Source organism: Primulina eburnea, chromosome 17 (genome assembly GCF_022965805.1).
Source record: "Primulina eburnea isolate SZY01 chromosome 17, ASM2296580v1, whole genome shotgun sequence".
In the NCBI taxonomy this organism is placed as follows: Eukaryota; Viridiplantae; Streptophyta; class Magnoliopsida; order Lamiales; family Gesneriaceae; genus Primulina; species Primulina eburnea.
Genome location: NC_133117.1, coordinates 532,289 through 537,906, shown reverse-complemented (window position 1 = coordinate 537,906; position 5,618 = coordinate 532,289). Strand labels below are relative to the sequence as shown.

The window sequence follows — 5,618 nt, the reverse complement described above, 5'->3', positions numbered from 1 at the left end:
CAAATCTTCTATCATCTACATCTTAGCATCCGATCAAATAACCCAAAAACAACACCACAGCACAAATTAACAAAAATATTCCATCCCATCTTTAATCACTCTTCCAGCCTTTTTTTCCACTTTGAACAAGCATTAGCAGCTAAATTCCAAACTAAGCAGAAAACAAACTCATTTTTCCTCCGAAACAAACATAGGGAAGTCAAACTTCCGATTAAACACCAAATAAAAACGACGATTACAATACCAGATCCCCAATTATTTTTCCGAAACAGCTATCAAAGGATAAATAAAAAGCACACATGATTATAAAAACAATACATTACGCTATGCATATGTATCAATCTCAAAAAATAGGTAAAAATTTCACCAACTTTAGTCTAATTATGTACGTATGTGTTTTCGCATCTCATTATTTATTATTTTTTTCGAACGAAAAACACCAACTTAATTTTGGTGAGATTTATTTTGCATTCTCTCATGAAAAACTACACAAAACATAGCATTATTATTCTAATTAACGATATATTATTATGATTTGGTTATAGTGCAATGTCAGTACAATTGTAGCGGTGATTTAGATCAAGAGATAAAATTTAAGTGACTGAGAGTTAAACTATTTTAATTAAATTATTTATGAGTAGGTGTGATGGTCTCGCAGATCTTTACTCGTGATATGAGTCAACTCTTCTCATATTCACAATAAAAGCAATAATTTTGATATAAAAATTATATTTTTAATGGGTGATCAAATAAAATACATGTATCACAAAATTTACTTGTAAGACCGTCTCAGAAGAAATTTTGTGATTATTTAATAAGTCAAGATTATTCCTTATAATGTGGTGTTAACTTAAGTTCCACGGTAATGCGTGCTATATCACAAGATAAACATAAATAAAAAATAAGCAATCATAAAAACGAGATCTAATGATTAATCAATTCCTCGAGAAACCGGCCTTGATTTGTTTTATTTAATTATTTGTAAAATATACATGTGCGAATATGAAACCCAGAGTACGTATATTTGAAGCATACAAATATAAAGCATCTTCAAGGGTTATTTATTTAGTCGCTTTCTTTGGATAATCTAGGCCATGGAAAGTTTTATTTCTTAACGTTTTGTACGTAGCATGTAGAGCAGAAGGTGATCGGAGATGTCTAACGACGTGGCGGCGGCCTACGTGGTGGAGGTGGTGGCGATCGACGTCGTGGTGGTGGAAGTGGAGATAGAGGTGGAGGTGGTGGCGAAGGAGATGGAGGTGGTGGCGAGGGTGGTGGTGGTGATGGTGGGGGTGGGGGTGGGGGCGATGGTGGTGGCGGAGAGGGTGGCGGTGGAGGTGACGGGGGTGGAGGTGGTGGTGACGGTGGTGGCGGAGGAGATGGAGGTGGGGGTGAAGGTGGTGGTGGGGACGGTGGTGGAGGTGGGGGTGAAGGTGGGGGAGGTGACGGTGGGGGTGGGGGTGACGGTGGTGGCGGAGAGGGTGGCGGTGGGGGTGGAGGTGGCGGTGGCGGTGGCCTACATCGTGGAGGTGGCGGCCGTCGACGTGGTGGAGGTGGAGGTGGTGGCGGCGGTTGTGGCGGGGGAGGTGGGGATGGAGGTGGTGGTGGGGGAGGTGACGGTGGTGGCGGAGAGGGTGGCAGTGGGGGTGACGGGGGTGGAGGTGACGGTGGCGGTGGCGGTGGCCTACGTCGTGGAGGTGGTGGCGGCCGACGTCGTGGAGGTGGGGGCGGTGATGGAGGTGAGGGTGGTGGCGGAGAGGGTGACGGGGGTGGAGGTGAGGGTGGCGGTGGGGGTGAGGGTGGTGGAGGTGAGGGCGGCGGCGGTGGAGGTGGGTGTATTGGTGGGGGACGTGGTGGAGGTGGACAAAATTTTTCCAACAAAGGAATTGATATGCATGGTATAAAAGTTGCACTAGAAGTGCCTAGTGAAGCGAGAAGTAATGTTAGAACCCAAAATTTGAGTTCTATAATGCTCGCCATTGTTGATGAATGGAAGTGATGAATGTGAGTCGATATTTATACACTTTTTTTATACCATTTTTAGATTATTTTTTCATTATAAATAAAGTTAAGGGATGTCAACTCTTCACTTCAAATAAATTTCATGTACTGTATATATATATTTGTTCTATGAATTTTGATACCCCATGGAAGACAGGCCCATCTTAGGGCCCCATTATGGAAGACAGGCCCATCAAAGGCCCTATTATCCCTGGCTCATCCTTAGCCCAAGTGGAAGATAAGCCCATCAAGGGCCCAGGTATTCTCCTATAAATACCAGGTTTGAGCGTATGATTATTCATTCAATATATTGTTCTCAGCAGCACCCTTAGCTGCTCCCCCCATATATCCTCAGTCACTGACTTGAGCGTCGGAGGGGCTACGCCAGGACACCCTCCTGGCCCCCTCCTAACGATCTTATTTGTGATTTCAGGCTCAGGGTAATTTCAACACCTGCGTCTGGACTAGTGACACTTGCTGGGAGCGGACCCTAAATTTCCCGTGAGTATCACTTGGCGCCGTATGTGGGAAACACTTGAGTTGAGACGTAGAGATGGTAGGCAGGGGAGGAAGTAGAAGAGCTCCCTCAGCGTCATCACGTCTTCAGAGGGGACCTGAACAGTCTCATGTTGAGACAAGACAGGAACAACCTCGTCAAGAGACAAGAACTGAGCAGCCCCGTCACGAGACGAGGGTTGAGCAAACCCGTCCTAATGAGAACGTGGGAAACTTAACCCTGGAACAGTTGGGCCAATTCATCGCCCGTACAGTAGATGAGGCAATGAGGAGGAACCAAGAGTCCATGGGTGCTGGGGGACAGGCCCCTCGTCAGGAGCATGAGGAAAATGTTGAAGTCCACCAGAGTAGGGTGGAGGAAACGCCACCCATACAAAGTGGAGAGATTAGTGAGATGGGGGAGATGTGGAAGGAAATACGGATGTTGAGACAACAGGTGGGAAGCAGAGCGCCGGTCCCCAAGAAAGGAAGTCCTTTTTCGCTTGCCATTCTGGAGGAAGGACTTCCCCCGAGTTTCCGACAACCGAATGTTGGAGAATATGATGGACATACCGACCCCGAAGAGCATTTAGGGAGATTTGAGAATGCGGCTTTGTTGCATCAGTACACAGATGGAGTGAAATGCCGGGTGTTCTTGGGCACGTTGGTGAGGTCAGCCCAACAATAGTTTAACACCTTGCAGCCCAACTCCATACGATCTTTCGAGGATTTTTCCGCTGCTTTCTTGCACAGATTCGCTAGCAGCAAAAAGCACCAGAAAAATTATCTGAGCCTGTTCGTGATGAAACAACAAGAATCTGAAACCTTGCGAGAATTTATCCAGCGTTTCAATGGTGCAGCTCTGGAGATACCAGCAGCTACCCCCGATATCATGATAAGTGCCTTTACCCAGGGACTGAGAGGAAGAAAGTTCTTTAAATCGTTGGTGAAGAAACCTCCATCAAATTATGATGATCTGTTATCTCGGGCGGAAAAATATGTAAATCTAGAAGATGCCCAGCAGCATAAGAGGATGGAGCAGCGGCCCGGGGGAAGTAGATTTGAGGGAGCAGAGAGAGGAGGTAGGAAGAGAGGTGCGGGTGAGAAGGAGGAGGATAAAGCTAGGGGCAGAGGACAATTCTCATCACATGTTCCCCTGGATAGGAGTTGTGACGAGGTGATGGAGGTGAGGGAGCCCACGGGGAGGTGGGAGAAGTCACGAAGGGTTGAGTGCAATGCTAGATATCCTTCGCGGGACAGACGAGAAGGATCCGTATCCGGGAGTCGATCGAGGTCTCGCCCGTCCCTTAGACGTGGTCAATACCCTCCATGGATAAATCAGGGGGTTGGGGAGCAGAGAGGGGAAGGTCGAGGTCAAAATGTCCTTCAGGAGCCCGTCGAACCGAGGAGGGGAAAAGAGCGCGTGTAGAGGCTCACATGATTAAGAGAGGAAGAAGTGAGTGACTTCGTCCCAGGGAGGTATAGGAGGAGCATGAAAGTTGGAGAAAGCACATGGCAAGGCTTCAAAGAGACCTTATATGCTTACTACCTCAGAAAATATTACTCTTGAATTTATTGCTGATGTATTTCATCTTGGCATTTTCCCATGTAATCAGTTGGAATTCAATAAAAACAAGTTTCTCTTTTCAGTTCATGAATGTTGTTGTATTAGGAGGGTGATAAAATAATTAGATTTTCCTACTAAGGCATCGCCTAGTAGAGGAGTAGGGTGAAGGAGAAAAATTTTATTTTCCTGCTAAGGCATCGCCTAGCAGAGGAGCAGAGGTGGCGAGGAGAAGAATTTTATTTCTACTAAGGCCCGGCTTAGCAGAGGAGTTAGAGGAGTTAGAGGGTGGTGGTGTTGATTTCTATTTTCCTGCTAAGGTGTCACCTAGCAGAGGAGTTAGAGAGTGGAGATGGTGAATTTATATTTTCCTGCTAAGGTATCACCTAGCAGAGGAGTTAGAGTGTGTTGGGGTTGATTTTTATTTTCCTGCTAAGGTGTCACCTAGCAGAGGAGTTAGAGGGTGACGATGTTGATTTTTATTTTCCTGCTAAGGTATCACCTAGCAGAGGAGTTAGAGGGTGATGTTGTTGATTCTATTTTCCTACTAAGGCATCGCCTAGTAGTGGAGCAGAATTTGGGAGGTGTTGATTCTATTTTCCTGTTAAGGTGTCACCTAGCAGAGGAGTTAGAGGGTGGTGGTGTTGATTTCTATTTTCCTGCTAAGGTGTCACCTAGCAGAGGAGTTAGAGAGTGGAGATGGTGAATTTATATTTTCCTGCTAAGGTATCACCTAGCAGAGGAGTTAGAGTGTGTTGGGGTTGATTTTTATTTTCCTGCTAAGGTGTCACCTAGCAGTGGAGTTAGAGGGTGACGATGTTGATTTTTATTTTCCTGCTAAGGTATCACCTAGCAGAGGAGTTAGAGGGTGATGTTGTTGATTCTATTTTCCTACTAAGGCATCGCCTAGTAGTGGAGCAGAATTTGGGAGGTGTTGATTCTATTTTCCTGTTAAGGTGTCACCTAGCAGAGGAGTTAGAGGGTGGTGTTGTTGATTTCTATTTTCCTGCTAAGGTGTCACCTAGCAGAGGAGTTAGAGAGTGGAGATGGTGAATTTATATTTTCCTGCTAAGGTATCACCTAGCAGAGGAGTTAGAGTGTGTTGGGGTTGATTTTTATTTTCCTGCTAAGGTGTCACCTAGCAGAGGAGTTAGAGGGTGACGATGTTGATTTTTATTTTCCTGCTAAGGTATCACCTAGCAGAGAAGTTAGAGGGTGATGTTGTTGATTCTATTTTCCTACTAAGGCATCGCCTAGTAGTGGAGCAGAATTTGGGAGGTGTTGATTCTATTTTCCTGTTAAGGTGTCACCTAGCAGAGGAGTTAGAGGGTGGTGGTGTTGATTTCTATTTTCCTGCTAAGGTGTCACCTAGCAGAGGAGTTAGAGAGTGGAGATGGTGAATTTCTATTTTCCTGCTAAGGTATCACCTAGCAGAGGAGTTAGAGTGTCCTGCTAAGGTGTCACCTAGCAGAGGAGTTAGAGGGTGACGATGTTGATTTTTATTTTCCTGCTAAGGTATCACCTAGCAGAGGAGTTAGAGGGTGATGTTGTTGATTCT

At 45.6% G+C, this 5,618-nt stretch overlaps 1 long non-coding RNA gene across 1 annotated transcript; it reads left to right on the top strand.

Annotated features, from left to right (window-relative positions):
• The first annotated feature begins 1,300 nt into the window (after nucleotides 1–1,300).
• On the top strand, nucleotides 1,301–1,864 carry LOC140818601 (uncharacterized). The gene is made up of 4 exons (XR_012115006.1): nucleotides 1,301–1,331; nucleotides 1,422–1,511; nucleotides 1,632–1,661; nucleotides 1,809–1,864. It is a non-coding gene; the product is annotated as an uncharacterized lncRNA (long non-coding RNA).
• Nucleotides 1,865–5,618: the final 3,754 nt, after the last annotated feature.